This window comes from Manduca sexta, chromosome 27, assembly GCF_014839805.1.
Source record: "Manduca sexta isolate Smith_Timp_Sample1 chromosome 27, JHU_Msex_v1.0, whole genome shotgun sequence".
NCBI classification, from domain to species: Eukaryota; Metazoa; Arthropoda; class Insecta; order Lepidoptera; family Sphingidae; genus Manduca; species Manduca sexta.
Window position 1 is genome coordinate 18018725 of NC_051141.1, and position 14364 is coordinate 18033088.

At 34.6% G+C, this 14364-nt stretch overlaps 1 long non-coding RNA gene across 1 annotated transcript; it reads right to left on the reverse strand.

The window, feature by feature from the left end:
- Nucleotides 1-9230: 9230 nt before the first annotated feature.
- On the reverse strand, nucleotides 9231-11160 carry LOC115451162. The gene is made up of 2 exons (XR_003939347.2): nucleotides 11023-11160; nucleotides 9231-10191 (listed from the first exon to the last, which is right to left on the reverse strand). It is a non-coding gene; the product is annotated as an uncharacterized LOC115451162 (long non-coding RNA).
- Nucleotides 11161-14364: the final 3204 nt, after the last annotated feature.

Consider the following 14364-nt stretch of genomic DNA (forward strand, 5'->3'; position numbering starts at 1 on the left):
CGGCGGACTTCCACATCCCAGGATGTATTGATCTAGGTTTCAAGCGGAACGCTAGCTCCATCTATGACTACAATTTTGAATTTTCGCTACGCCATCTATTTTCGAACTAGTAACTACTTTTTACTTGAAGTGACAAGATGCACTGCCAAAAAGCATTTTTTATTCAAGTAAGTATATTAAAGGCAGGGATTACGTTTGTTCATTATTTAAATTCAAGATTATTAGTCAATAAAGATCGGACACATTTTATACTACAGGTGGGCAATTCTCACAAAATCTAGAAATTTGTCCAGAAATGAATGTTTTTGGTATCCATTTATTTATTTATTTTCATAGAAAATTACCTAAGTCAGTATAGTACGAAGGACACACCCAGATATTGTCAAGAAGAAAAGAAAAGCGGTTAATACAATGTCCTGATGATCATTAACTTACCTTGTCCCAAGTTAAAAAATCGTAGATAAAATTGTTTTTTATCTCAAATATAAGGATATTTGTATTGGTTTAAATTACTTATATACATAAAAAAATAGACGTTCGTCATTTTAGGTGTGTCCCTCAAAATAAAATGATTCCCTCATCATAATAACAAAGTTAGAATATTATATTTATATGCTTTAATTATTTGTATTAGGTTTTGGGGAGTAACATATATACTCAAAATGCTTGGGCAATTTAAATTTGTGCCAATGTTTTAGTAGTTATTATTAAAATTTGCCACTCCCTCATTATTTCTGGGAGAAAACATTAAACGTTTATATTGCGTTTTCGTGCTTATTCCACTTGTGTAATCAGTATTAGATGTTTTACCCCTTTTGCCAGTAAAAATTTAAATAAGGTACATATAAAAAATATCTAGGTGATTTTGATGTTTATTTTGTTTAGAACAGAATTCTATAGTATAATGTTCTCTATTATAAAGTGGCTTTTTGAATTTATTATGATGATAATCACATAATTTTATACACTACGGTTACATTTACTATAATAAAAAAAAATAATGTATTATAAACTGAAACTTTAGGGAACACACGTATTAATAGGCTGTTTTTAGTAAGAAATATTGTTTATTGCCAAAAAATACTTTTGCAGCACAAATTTATTTTCATCACATTGAAATAACAAGATTTTGTGAGAGTCGCCCAGCCTGTATTCGTCTACCTATCATGCCTTATAATATTCTCAACCTTGATTTTAACTTATATTTCTAGCAATGCTTCATAGAGAGTAGGGGTTAGCGTTATGTGGTCACAAGTGGAGAAAGACAAAGACTGCATAGGGAAATTTCTGAATGTTGTAAAAGCTTTATCAAAACAAACCTCTATGCCCAGTCCAGAAGGTGCTTTTTAGTTTGTTGCCGATTTTGTAAAGCAATGACCGAATTTACTTAGTGACAAGAAGTATTGCGTCATCCCTAATTTATCGTTTCATCCTTTTCTAACGCAAGTCGGTGAGATTATCTTTCACACCTTGTATATATTCTATTCTACGAATAGACTAATAACGTAAGTTACCCAAATGTAAGCCAATGACTGCCTATTAACATGGGCATTTCCAAAGGAATGTGCGTACGTTGACGACTTTGAATTAAGATATATGGAGGGGATTATTGGGCCTCCGCCAATGTCATTGACCTTGCGAAACTGTATAGCACAGATGCGATGTCGAGCCTACTTTCGTAACACCACTCCTGCCGTGCCGGTCCCTTCTTTCTACGTATAGAACTCTCCGGCGTAATTCAGCACTTAAAGGTTAGTCGAATTCGTATTTCGATTCTTTCTTTTATATACTATTAGTTTTTAAAAAATACAAAAATAGTGTTATTCATTGTCCGTACTGAACAAACGTACGTAGTCATAAAATTATCATTAAAAAAGGTAATTTTTGGCAAACATTTCAATTGATTCATAATTCTAGCATCTAGTGGTCAATTCACAAAACTCGATAATGTATAAGTACCATGTCTTATTGTCATTCATTAAATAGTCGTTTCTTACGCACATTTAGTATTCATTGATGAACGTCAATCAGTCGTGTGATCTGTATAGTATTTATCACATACTCCATGTTGTATCTATAATTTTATTCAGGTCTTATGAAATATTTATACTAGCTGTGTCATTTAAAAAAATCTGACCGCATATTTTTCCGTCATGTTTTTGTTAATTAGAAACTATTCATGTATATTTTATATTTTATCACTGATTTGGTACTATTTCTTTTTTTATTCGAATATAAGAGATCGGAATAAAACTAGTTTTCAGCTTTCATCGCGGTTTCTTTGTATTTTATTTTTATCCCGACGTTTTGAAGACATTGAAGCCTTCATAGTCCTGTGGCGGGCCCAGTTATTGGTCGTCCAAAAAGTCAAATATATAATATCTACCTGCATTTTACAAGTATACGAAATATATAATATATTCTGGCACGCAGTCTAACAACAATAATCGGAAGGAAACCTTTTTTTATAATATTTGTCATATAAAAAAATATTTCACAAACTATACGTCTGGAGAGTTTCCTTCACCACACTGTGACTTGTGTTTGTGCTGCCACCTATAGTTCTTGCAACATTAACGGGTTGGGGATGACCCTTGACGTCCATTTGCATTAACGTACGATCAATACTTTTAACTAAACACACTATTGCGTCTAAAGACCTGATGGAAAGTTTTGAATGTATTTAGACATTCAAAACACAAAAAGCTGCGAATTTTAATCAAACATCACCCCCATTTATAAAAATAAAAAACACGGTACCGTTTTGACTTATATTTAATAATATAATGTATTTTGCTTGAGTTTTTTGATTAACTACCAATTTGCAAAAGGCAAATGATGGATATTTCTAATTTATAATATCGACTAAAACCACAATTCTGAAACGTTGTGTAGTTATACAAGTATACAAGTCAACTAGATGTATTTCACAAAGCGTATTAGTTCATTTCTTGGCTTTAACCTCTCACTGAAAATGATCTCCTGGTACCTACTATTGCGGTAAAACATATTATATATTTAAGTTCAAATTCCAGCTATTTTTAGTTAGAATTTATTAGTTATATTTTTTTTAGTTCTGAGGTATTCAACTATTAATCAGCGGAGCATTGTTTGTCGAGATGTCTAACTACTTGTTTCACAACGAGCATGCAGTTCACATCAAATAGTAACATTAATTTGATTGATATAAAGTATTGATCCATATTGAGCCCATAAGTTACACAAGAGTTGAAAGACTTGGTAATTATTGAATATGGGAATAGTTTAGGAATTGTTATTGTGTACTCTATAAATACTGAATACAGATAGGAAATTCTATTGTTGTTACTTTTATGAATTTATGATACTTTATTTGTACAATAGTATAAATAGAACGAACAAAAGGAGGAAAAGTGCTAGCTCAAATGCTAATGCAAATTATGAAACTTACGGAGATTTAGCGTCCCAGCTCGCACAGGGCCTTGATGACTGTTGTTGATTGGTCACTACTGCGCATAGAAAAAATAGCGGAAGTTATACAAATTGGACCTTCCAAAGAAAACGCTACCAGGACGACATACTTGTTCAAGAGAAAGAACTGGGGATGGCGCGTATTGCGCATGCCAGTTTCGCGCGTTACGATGGCACTACTCCCCTGACGCTAACCGTTCACTACTTTGGCGGCAATCTATCATGCGCACAGATGTGTACCAACTTTGATAAATTAATTCTGGGAACGTGAGGGCGCATTTATAACAGCGGCTGAAATTCATGCTGCAAAAGCGCAGCTGTAGCGCATAATTTTAAATAGATTTGTCAATTTTTGTACGAAACTAAAATATATTGACATCGGAGTATTAAAATAAACAAACAAATATCCAAACAGTATTTTTGAGTGTTTATGACGCAAACATGTTTTTGGAACTTCTTGTATAAGTTCACAGCTAGTTTAATGTTTTAAAAATTAACAAGCTTCTCCAGAATTGAAATCAGAGCAAATGTATTACATTATTATAATGTCTGCAGGTTCAAACCTTATGCTCACATCTTTGGCCTTTCGTATATATTATTTAGCGATTATCTCTCAATTTAAGAAAATAAACACAATTTTCTAATGTTGATTTACTTTAATTATAACAAAAAGTTATTAAAATGTTTCTAGTCTTTGGTATATTCAGGGATAGTAAGTGTTTTGTTTTTAAATATAATAATATGGATTTATAATTTTTCTAAGAAGGCAGATATAGAAAATAAAGTTTTTGTATTAGAATATATTGTACAGGCTTCGATAATATAAATTAAATTTATTCAAAAAAATCTTATTAGCTAATCCGTCGCCACTGCAGCGCTGCAGCCGCTTTACTGACTTCTAAGGGTTTTACGGCGTAATTGAATGCATCCTACATTTTTGGTGCCGAAAGATGGTCTTTTGAGCCGATTATTAATATAAAATTTTATAAAACGAGATTTAGACGATAAAACATACTATAAACATCAGTATCATTGTAGTTTAAATTTGTATTAAATTAACGTATAATAAACCAAATCCTTCACAGCCGCAAAAAACTGTTCCTATAATAGTTGAATCGATTTTTAAAACGAAAGATGCCATACATCATTATTATTCATTTACTAGCTTCCGCCCGCAGCTTCGCCCGCGTGGATATCGGACTACAAAAATGGAGGAGGTGCTCAATTTGTCGGGATGTTTTTTTAATGTATGGTGGTATGCAGGTGGTCCGATTGTCCAGTCAGGGTCTGATGATGGGATCCTGGTGAAATCGAAGGAAGCATATAGCATGATTCAGTATTCACGCGTTATGGCTTATTATTACCGTATTTCATGTATAACTTTGGTGTTTCTATACCGATTTCTATGATTCTTTTTTATGGAATATTTAATAATGTATTTTTTTTTAATTAGGGATGACTGAGAGTGTTATAAACGTAAGAGTAGACAACTATAATGAGAAAGCTTCGAACTGCTAAGTTATCGGGAGTTACACCTGTTATTGTGAGTCAACCATAAAAGATAGACATATGCTGTCGTGGGATATTTTTTATATAATTTTACGGAGAACATTTCCGTCATACATGATTTCTGTGTAGCTTTAACCATTAAGGTTGCACACGCGACGGAAGCTTAAAAAATGGAGTAACTTATCCCGTTTTCCCAACATTTCCCTTCACTGCTCTGCTCCTATTAATTGTAGCGTGATGAAAAGTATACTGTAACCAGCTCAGGAGTATGAAAAATAATTGTACCAAGTTTCGTTAAAATCCGTCGAGTAGTTTTTGTTTCTATAACGGTTATACAGACAGACAGACAAAAATTTTACTAATTGCATTTTTGGCATCAGTATCGATCCCTAATCACCCCCTGATAGTTATTTTGGAAATATGTTTCATGTACAGAATTAACCTCGCTACAGATTTATTATAAGTATAGATTATGATTATTATAGTAACTAAGAGTAATTCTACCTAGTCCAATTACTTTTTAAAACCGTACCTCAAAAGGGAAAAACGGAACCCTTATAGAATCACTTTGTTGTCCGTCTGTTTGTCAAGACCCTTTTTGTCAGGAACGCGTGGAGGTATTCAGCTGAAATTTATATCAAATACTCAGGTCTACTGTCCCTTGGACTTGTGAAAAAATCAAACTTCTTTGTCAACGCAATCAAGAGAAACAGCAATTTAAGCCGCATATTTTCAAACTCGCAACTACTCGCAAAGGAATCGAAACCTAAAGGGTACTTCCAGTCGACCTAGAATTTTGAAACTTGGCATGAAGCGAGGTTTTATAGCACATATAAAGGAAAAATTCTGAAATCCTTGAATTTTTAGACCCATGTCTTTAATTTATGCTCCTCCACTTTTCTATATTGTAATGTTATGGATTTCATTTTGCAATAAAAATACCATAACTATGACTCCATTGTCGCGATGAGTGAACTTTTACTTACCTACAGATTTGTACGGAACCCTCAGTGCGCGAGTCCTACTCGCACTTGGCCGGTTTTTTATACATGTGGCATACTTTGCGGTGGACACTTGAGCAGTTATGTTGGGGTCATTGTGCTATAGGACCCGGCGTTGGGCCACCCGGATTTGATGTTGACTTTCGGGTGACCGCCGGGTCGAGTCCCTAACCTATATACAACGCATGGCATAACAATTTAAACTCTTCGGTGCATTGGAGACGGCTGCGGGCTTCCTCTGACGTATGGTGTCTGACTCTTCGTCCGCAGCCGCCCCTGCGCGGTGCCGCCTAGCGGTCTGTCTCCTATAGGAGGGGGGGGGGGGGGCACAGTAGTGGAAGCGACCACGGCCGGCAACGAGATATCTCGTCCGATGACTGAAACGAGAGCACTCCGCTCTTCGTCCCAGGCTGAGCAAACCTGCAATGTGTGTTGGGCCGTATCTTGTAGATAGTTGTCACAACGGTGACACACGGCTGACATCTCCGTACCTACGATCCGGCATAGATACTCATCAAAGTAACCATGCCCAGTGAGTACCTGCGTCAGACGAAAAGATGCCGCGCCGTGGCGCTGGTCCCGCTACTGTGCAAAGACAGGTCGCACTGCCGCGATGGCCCGAAGCCCCGCTGACGGGGCCTCGGGCCTGAGACGCCACTCCTCCCCGTCGGCTCGCCGTAAGGAGGCCCTCATGGCCTCCACCTCATACAGGGCCCGACACTGCACCTTGCCGAGCGCCTCCTCTCTCCAATCTCTCTCTCCAATGAAAGGTATCGGAGAGAGATAAGGCATCCAGCTAAAAGACACCTCATACGAGACCGCGCGGCGCCCGTATGGCCCGCTGCGTCACAACCCGCTGCGGACCCCGCAAGAGAGCGACAGTACGCTCCCCCAGGGCGTCAGCCCAGCTTGGTCTACCGTACAGTGCCATGGACCGCACGACCCCGTGGTTCAACTATGTTAACAACTTAACAGACGTCGCATCGCAGCCAGCTATTGCGTGTAAAAATAGTACTTTCTGATAAATATATTTCCGTTTGATGTTGAGCTTTTCCTGGTTTTAAGAAGAAAATAGTTTTTCCAGTTGGACTTTAAGCAGTGAGTAATACTAGTAAGTCGCCGTACCAACAACAACAATAGTTGCATTAATTGTCAAATTAAGTTGCTATATTGATGATTGCCATATTTGCTATGATTGATCGGCATTATAAGCTTGTTTAACCAATATATTCGCTTCAGTAAACTTTTTTTTCAACTTTCAAATGAACCGAGACTTGTTGTTAGTATTTGCAAGAAATTTATGTTGACTGGTAAGAATTTCATAAGTTCATGAAATAAGTTCACTATGGAGTGGCGCACAAGACTACTACTAGAGTATTTCATTTATTAGGCGTTCCGTAATATTTTAATTATTAATTACGCAAGGAAAAAGACATTTCCTAATTCATAATAATTCACATCTTTTCTTTATAGCACAGAACACTAAAACGGTTTATAACATAAAGATTCCAATTTCTTTGTAAAATCAATACCACTTTCCTCCCTCATTAATCTTAGTACTCTAAGATCATAAACAAAAAAAAATACTAATAAAATTTCTTATAATCTACATTTCGCCTTGGTCTAAGTGTCCGTCAGTGGCGAAGGGTAAAATTTTTCACCCGTATTGTAAACACGAATTTGTAACCCGAGGCAAAAAAGCAATTGCCTTAGTTAACATATCGCGGCCAATTTAACAGAAAACAAAACTAAGACAAACGTTAATGAACCTAAAAGGGAAGTCCGTAGAAAGTGGATTTGTAAGGACGCTTCGCCACTAGTGTCCGCTCAAGAGCCCCAATATCGTCCATTTGATCTTCCGTTAATTGTTAACGGGTTTCTTGTACTTTTCATTTTGTTGTCGTAATACCATATCCAACCTAAATCTTAATATTCGGACAAACATTAATTTTGCTGGTGTAACTCCAGTGGCTAAGGTGTATTATGGTATTCAAAAAAAAAAAAAATTAATTCATCTTATATCTGACGATGAGAAATATTTACACTGTGTTCTTGAATTGAATTGTGAATATTTATAAATTAAGGGACTGGGTTTCATTGTACCTAATGTTCTTATAGTTATACTTATGTATATTTAATATTTTAAGAGAAATTACAATGACCGATAGAAAAATATTTTTACTTATATTAACAGCGTCAGAGATGTATATACGTGGTGTAGTTATGCATATTATGATGATTCAAACTTTAAGAATCATTACATTTAAGAACCGGTGGTTCTGAGCAAAAAAAGTATTGATATCCTTTTTATCTATAATTATACGATCTACAATTATAACCTCAGACAACTAAGGTAATTTTATGATAAAAGTTACTGTTTCGGTGAAAATCGCAAAAATCCATTTTTTTTACCTTTGACCTCGAGTAATTTTTTTTCAAGTGCCGGAATGATGGGATAATTTGAAATGTTATTTTTGATTGTTTTGAACGATTTTACTAATTTTTAGCTTGATGTAGTACATTTATATACCTTCACTCTGAGTTTTTGATCTAATTTTACCGGTCTATCATATTTAATTAATATAATTTCTTAGCTTTTATATATTTCTATTTGTTCTTACCTTGAATTAATATTTTACCTATTTGTAATAATTTTCTCTCTTGCTCGAAAAAAATTGTTAATTAAAGAGCATAATTCTCCATACATTATATAATAACATATTATGTAATACATTGAAAATATACCCATTTTAAAGAACCATTACGTAATCATCTATGTAATCAGTAATTTGTCATTCATCATCAGGCACCCAAAATTATCACCACTATTTAAATATTATGGGCAATTTTTATATTTTACTTTTTTAAAGTTTGTGTATTTTGAATACATCCGTATATTATCTTATTTCTCAAACTAATGTTGTTATTGCTAAAGTTTGTGGAAATGTTACGATGTTTGTATGTTTTAAACACAGAAACAGCTGATCGGATTTGGATAAAATTTTGCATACGGATAGACCATGCCCCAGACAGTCACTTAGGATACTTATTATCCCAGTAATTTGCTCCTGTGACAAATTATTGAATTATAAAATAATTCAGTAGAGTTATTTTTCGTTTCATAAGGTTTACATATAGAATAGTACTTGTATGTGAAGATGGATAGATGGTGAGTATAATTGTACTTTTGTTAAAATAAAAGGTAATTTCGTGTTATATATATTTAGGGTGTTTATATATAATTTGAATGAATTTCAATAAAACACATGGTTGCTACTTAACCTATTTAATAAAACTGATTAATAATTTAGTTCTTACCCACTAAAACTTAAACTAGTTGCCCGCTTGTGAATAGTTTATGATGTTGCTCTTGATGTATTGTTGATCTCTTACGTATACTATTAGGGATTAAATACGATACATTGAATCCTACAGACATCGAGATTTGATTTGTGGAATATATTCTAACAAATTGATAATATGATTCTTATATTAATTCACTACTTCCACATGCCTAACAGTTATTTTATTAGCTTGAAGTATAGATTTACATATTACACCATTTATATTTTATCGATTGGAATATAACTGGTCTTATAATACTATTTCAGACAACCTCGTTGTGTTGCATGCGTTCGTGACTGTCATCATAAATTACATTAGAACAAGCATTATCGTAATATAACAAGAAGAAGCTTTGTTGCGGCTAAACAATGACTCAGTGGTTAGTGTTGGCTTCAAAGCCATTACATTCACATCTAGTAGATCCCACTCCTTTAGGCCAGCTTCCAGGACTAGTGTTACAATCAGACTGTCTCTGCGGTCCGGGGATAAACTAATACACGGGTAGAATACACGAATACTGTTGGCACAACACAACAACAAAAAAAACGCTGTGCCGGATTAAATTATATCTAAAATATAAAACTTGAACACAATATCAAAAATAACATTAAGAAGCATCACTAAACATTCATATATAAAATGATAAAAATACTGAAATGTCAACAGTATTTTGGGCCGTTTTAAAACAAAGTATCCAAATTATAAAACAGCAGTATGTTCACAGCAGCTGGTATTTGTTTCGCCGGGTGTCCGCCGCTGGGTCGTTCCCAGTAGAACGCGTTGGTTACTCGAGGACAAGTATTTTTCACTGCGTCTCTACTGGCTGCAGGAGCGACATCTTTATTTCAGGCGAATGTTGTGTATTGCGTGTAAGGTTGAGAGTAACCTGTAACGATATTAGGAATAATGTAAGAAACCGTATTCGTTTACTCATCTCATTAACCGTATCAAAAGTCCATCGAGCTAAGAATCAAAGTTGCTGAGTCAGTTCACGGGGCGTTGTTACATAGTGCACATGCGCACTACTAACTCCGAGCGCCATGATAAGTGTCGTATCGATCGCTCACTAACAAATATGGCTACTTCGTCATATACGATACTATCCCGGCCTTGCACCTACCACTGCAAGTACTGTAATTCAGGATTGGCAGTGGCAAGCATTTTATGACACCGAGTAATGAAGCGCGGTGAATTTCGTATAGCAGCACTATTTAGTCTAAGCCCGCGACGAAATTAGTCCAATGGAAGAACAGGGAGGACTTGATAATACATTTTTCCACTTCCCTCCATAGCAAAGCGGGACACAAAATTATTTATTTATTCATTGACTTAAAAATGTATTTTACGCCATATATATTAAAATACAAAATATACGGTGGAAATAATTTAAACATCGGTGGTACGAAATTATGAACTGCAAAAGGTATTTTTTCCACCTTCATCATAGAGACATTTACAACTGCAAAAGTCAGATGTAAAGCACCACAGATAAAGTTGAAGGGGTCCACCATTTGAGATGTTAGATAACTATAATTTTCTTGCAAGCTGAAATGATTACAGACTATCTCAAATGACTACCAATCCCTTTATTTCCTCTACTCACGCGTGTCATCACATCACCCGATGCTCCAGTCTCACTGCTGCAGGTGACTGCCCCAGCACACATACCACTGACGCTTCCTGTTCACTATTATTTGAAACAGACACACGAACTGACCTTTTTAATGATAGCGCTGCACATGGGGTGATGATTGGAGTAAACTTAAATAATTAGAAATGTCCAGCAACAATTCATGCAGGGTGGTACAAATTGTTGCTGGACATTCCGGAGACACGTCCGGCCCAGGCGCGCGTCTCCGAGGGAAAGGACGACGGAGTCTAAATGCGTGCTCTCTAGGGTTCCCAGGTCTGAGAGTATTATTTCCTGGACATACCTGCTTTTATTTGCGAGCGTTATTTTCATTTAACATTATTTTAATGGAAATACAGTTTTAATAGATTATTTGTAGTAAGACTACGCAATATTACATTAAAATGAATATTATCAAAATAATCATTATTAAATACAAAATACACTAAGGGTTCCCGAACCAGACGTGGGCTGTATCTTGTGAAACCAACATTAAGAAACTTTATTTAACTAAGTGTTCAAAAAAAGAATTATGTAGGGCAGTATTTTTTCTAGAAGTAACGTGTAAAACGTTACATTATATAAAATAACTTGCCTACGTGAATTTTGAGACAATACATTCTAATTACTAAATACGTAACAACAAGGATAAATTTCGAGAACTTCCAGGGTTTTTGGCTATCTGGCAAACTTTAGGCGTAATGTATTGATCTAGGTCCCAAGCGTGATCAGTAGCGCCACCTGTACCATGAATTGAGAGGCGTAATTCGCCACACCCTTTGTTTAATTATAAATGGATATAAAGAATAGTAATTTTATTCATTAATTATCCTCCCTTATCAGGTCAAATTATACTAAGTTCTGAATTAGATTCCAAAATCGTGAAAAAAATATATATGAATCCCAAGAATACACCGATTCTGTTCAGGTTAACAATTTATACCCGATATTGTAATATCAACAGAGAACAATGGTATTTGACTTTTAATATATAAAAGCATTTTATTTGAAAAAAAAAAACATCTTTTTTTTATTTAGTATATAAAACAAAATTGTAATATTTTTATTTTGTTTTTGTATTTCAAATGGAAAAATTCTAAAAGTATTTGTATTTTGTGTGTTATTTTTAATAACATGTTGCTTAAGTCAATTAGCCTTTCTACCCTCTATTTGATGATACAATAAACCATTTTGTGTATCTGGAGAATAATATACAGCAAATTAATTACGTCGATTTGCACGAAACAATTGTTCCTCGAGTTACAACTCCTACATGTTCATTTATGACATGATATGACAGATGGTTCATAGTGCTTATAACAGGAGTAATCTCTTAAGGCATATTGCCATTTATCTCCTTAGGAAAAGTTTACTATACAAATAAATGTTCTGAAAATAAAAAGCAAAAATGTGGTTGTCCCACCGAGACTTGAACTCGGCCCTCTAGCCAGTCAGAGACTGGTCTAGTGTGCTATCCGTATTACACCACGGGACCTATTAAAAGCGTTCCCAAAACAATCTATCCCTTACCTCTTAAAATGATTTCGGCACATAGCAATTTGCGCTTAAAGTTCATTACTTCAGGCGCGTTTATCCCATGCTACTATACTGGAGCTCTTACTTTGGTAATTGAACAGTTTGAGAATAAGATTAACAGGAATAAAATTTTCATGAAAACCGGCCGCTCTACTTCCGATTAATTAATACGCGGAGGAAAACTTAAGGAGACTTATAATGAAACTATATCAACCGCTACCGTCCGATTCGTAACGAAAATTGAACAATCAATGTTCGACATGCTTACAGATGAGTTATTTTTATAAATTTATTATTTCTTAACGCGTAGTAAGGGGCTGGAACACTACTAGAATCGGCGGTTAGTAGTTTAGTTTAGGCGGTTAGTTTTGTGTCCCTATGTAGTAGATGCGGAACGCGGGTAAATGCAATTAGTATAGTAGTACATGTAAACATTAAAAATAAGAACAATAACGGCACAGGAATTTATTCCCGGAGATATTTAGTGTCGATCTTGACAGCTAATTATTTTATCAAGTCTCCCATAGGGGTCGATACTGGGTCCACTATTGTTTCCTGTATTCATAGCAGAAATAAAAGAATTATTTTGTAATTCCACTGATTTATTATACGCTAACAACACGAAATTTATAAAGTATAAAGTAGTAATAGTATAAAGTACTTTCTCCTTTAGGTTTTTCTAAGAACCACTGCTGAATTTCAATCGTTAAAGCCACTAAAGTCTTTAATTGTTCATTCGTACGTAGCCATCTCGAGTACCCATCTCAATTCTGGAGTCTTCAATATGATATATACAAAAATTATGAACCGCACGTTTTCTGCTATAATACAAAAGCATGGATTGGGAAAATGGTGTATTTCAAATATTTTTTAAATCAAAACGTGCGTACTAAGTAGATACATTTTTTAAGAATATTTTTATGAATTTTAAACCGGGCTCAGCGTTCTTGTTTTTCTAATTCATATTCTGAACAATTTGATTGTTATTTTGAAACTGAAGGCAGTTAAGACATCTGTCCTTTCTTGGGACATGGCAACCAATAATCGAATTTTCATGTAGATTTTTCAAAATTCTTTCGCTTACATCAGTTCCCTAATCTTCATGGTGTTTATATAATTGGTATAAATTTGCAATATTTCTAATTTCTTGTAGAAGATAATCTTTGGTAGAATCTTTTCTGCAATAGTGTGATGGAACAGCCGGTAGCTTTATTAAAAATGTAAAAAGAGTTTTTATAGTATTTTGCTGTTTTATTAGGCGGTTCACACTTTCCTCTAAGTCTTCTTTAGCACATTTCCAAAGAGCGGTCGTCACATAAATAGTCTTATTCCATATATGAAGAGTAGCGACTAAAAACCGTTTCTTTCACCTTCAGTATCATTAATGTGATATTTAAATGTACTAGTGAGCTTTACAGAATCCGAACGTTTGCGTATAATGATAACATTTTACATTAGCGATGCTATCCAATCTCAGGCGAAATTTTGGATTAAGATTCCAGAAATGTTAAAATGAGGCCTCTTTAACTTCTTTAGAAAGAGATCCACTATCATTATCACATTTTTTTACCTATACAAGGATTAGCTAACAGTTTTTTCACTAGCACATACTCCTTTTCTGCGATATATTTTTATCCAGAATTTTTACTTTTAGATTTTCTTAAATAAGTTTTTTTCAACTAGGCTCCATTCTTATATTTAGTTACTTGTGACTGAATAATGTGTTACCATATTGAAGGACAATTATATACCACCACAATGTTTTCTAAACATCAGGAAATAAAACAACTGGTTTACCTTAATTATTTATTATTCTAAGAGATTACATTGTTATTATCGACTTAAACATTAAGAAGCCAAATCTGGTGCTTTGTCGGAACATTCCATACATTT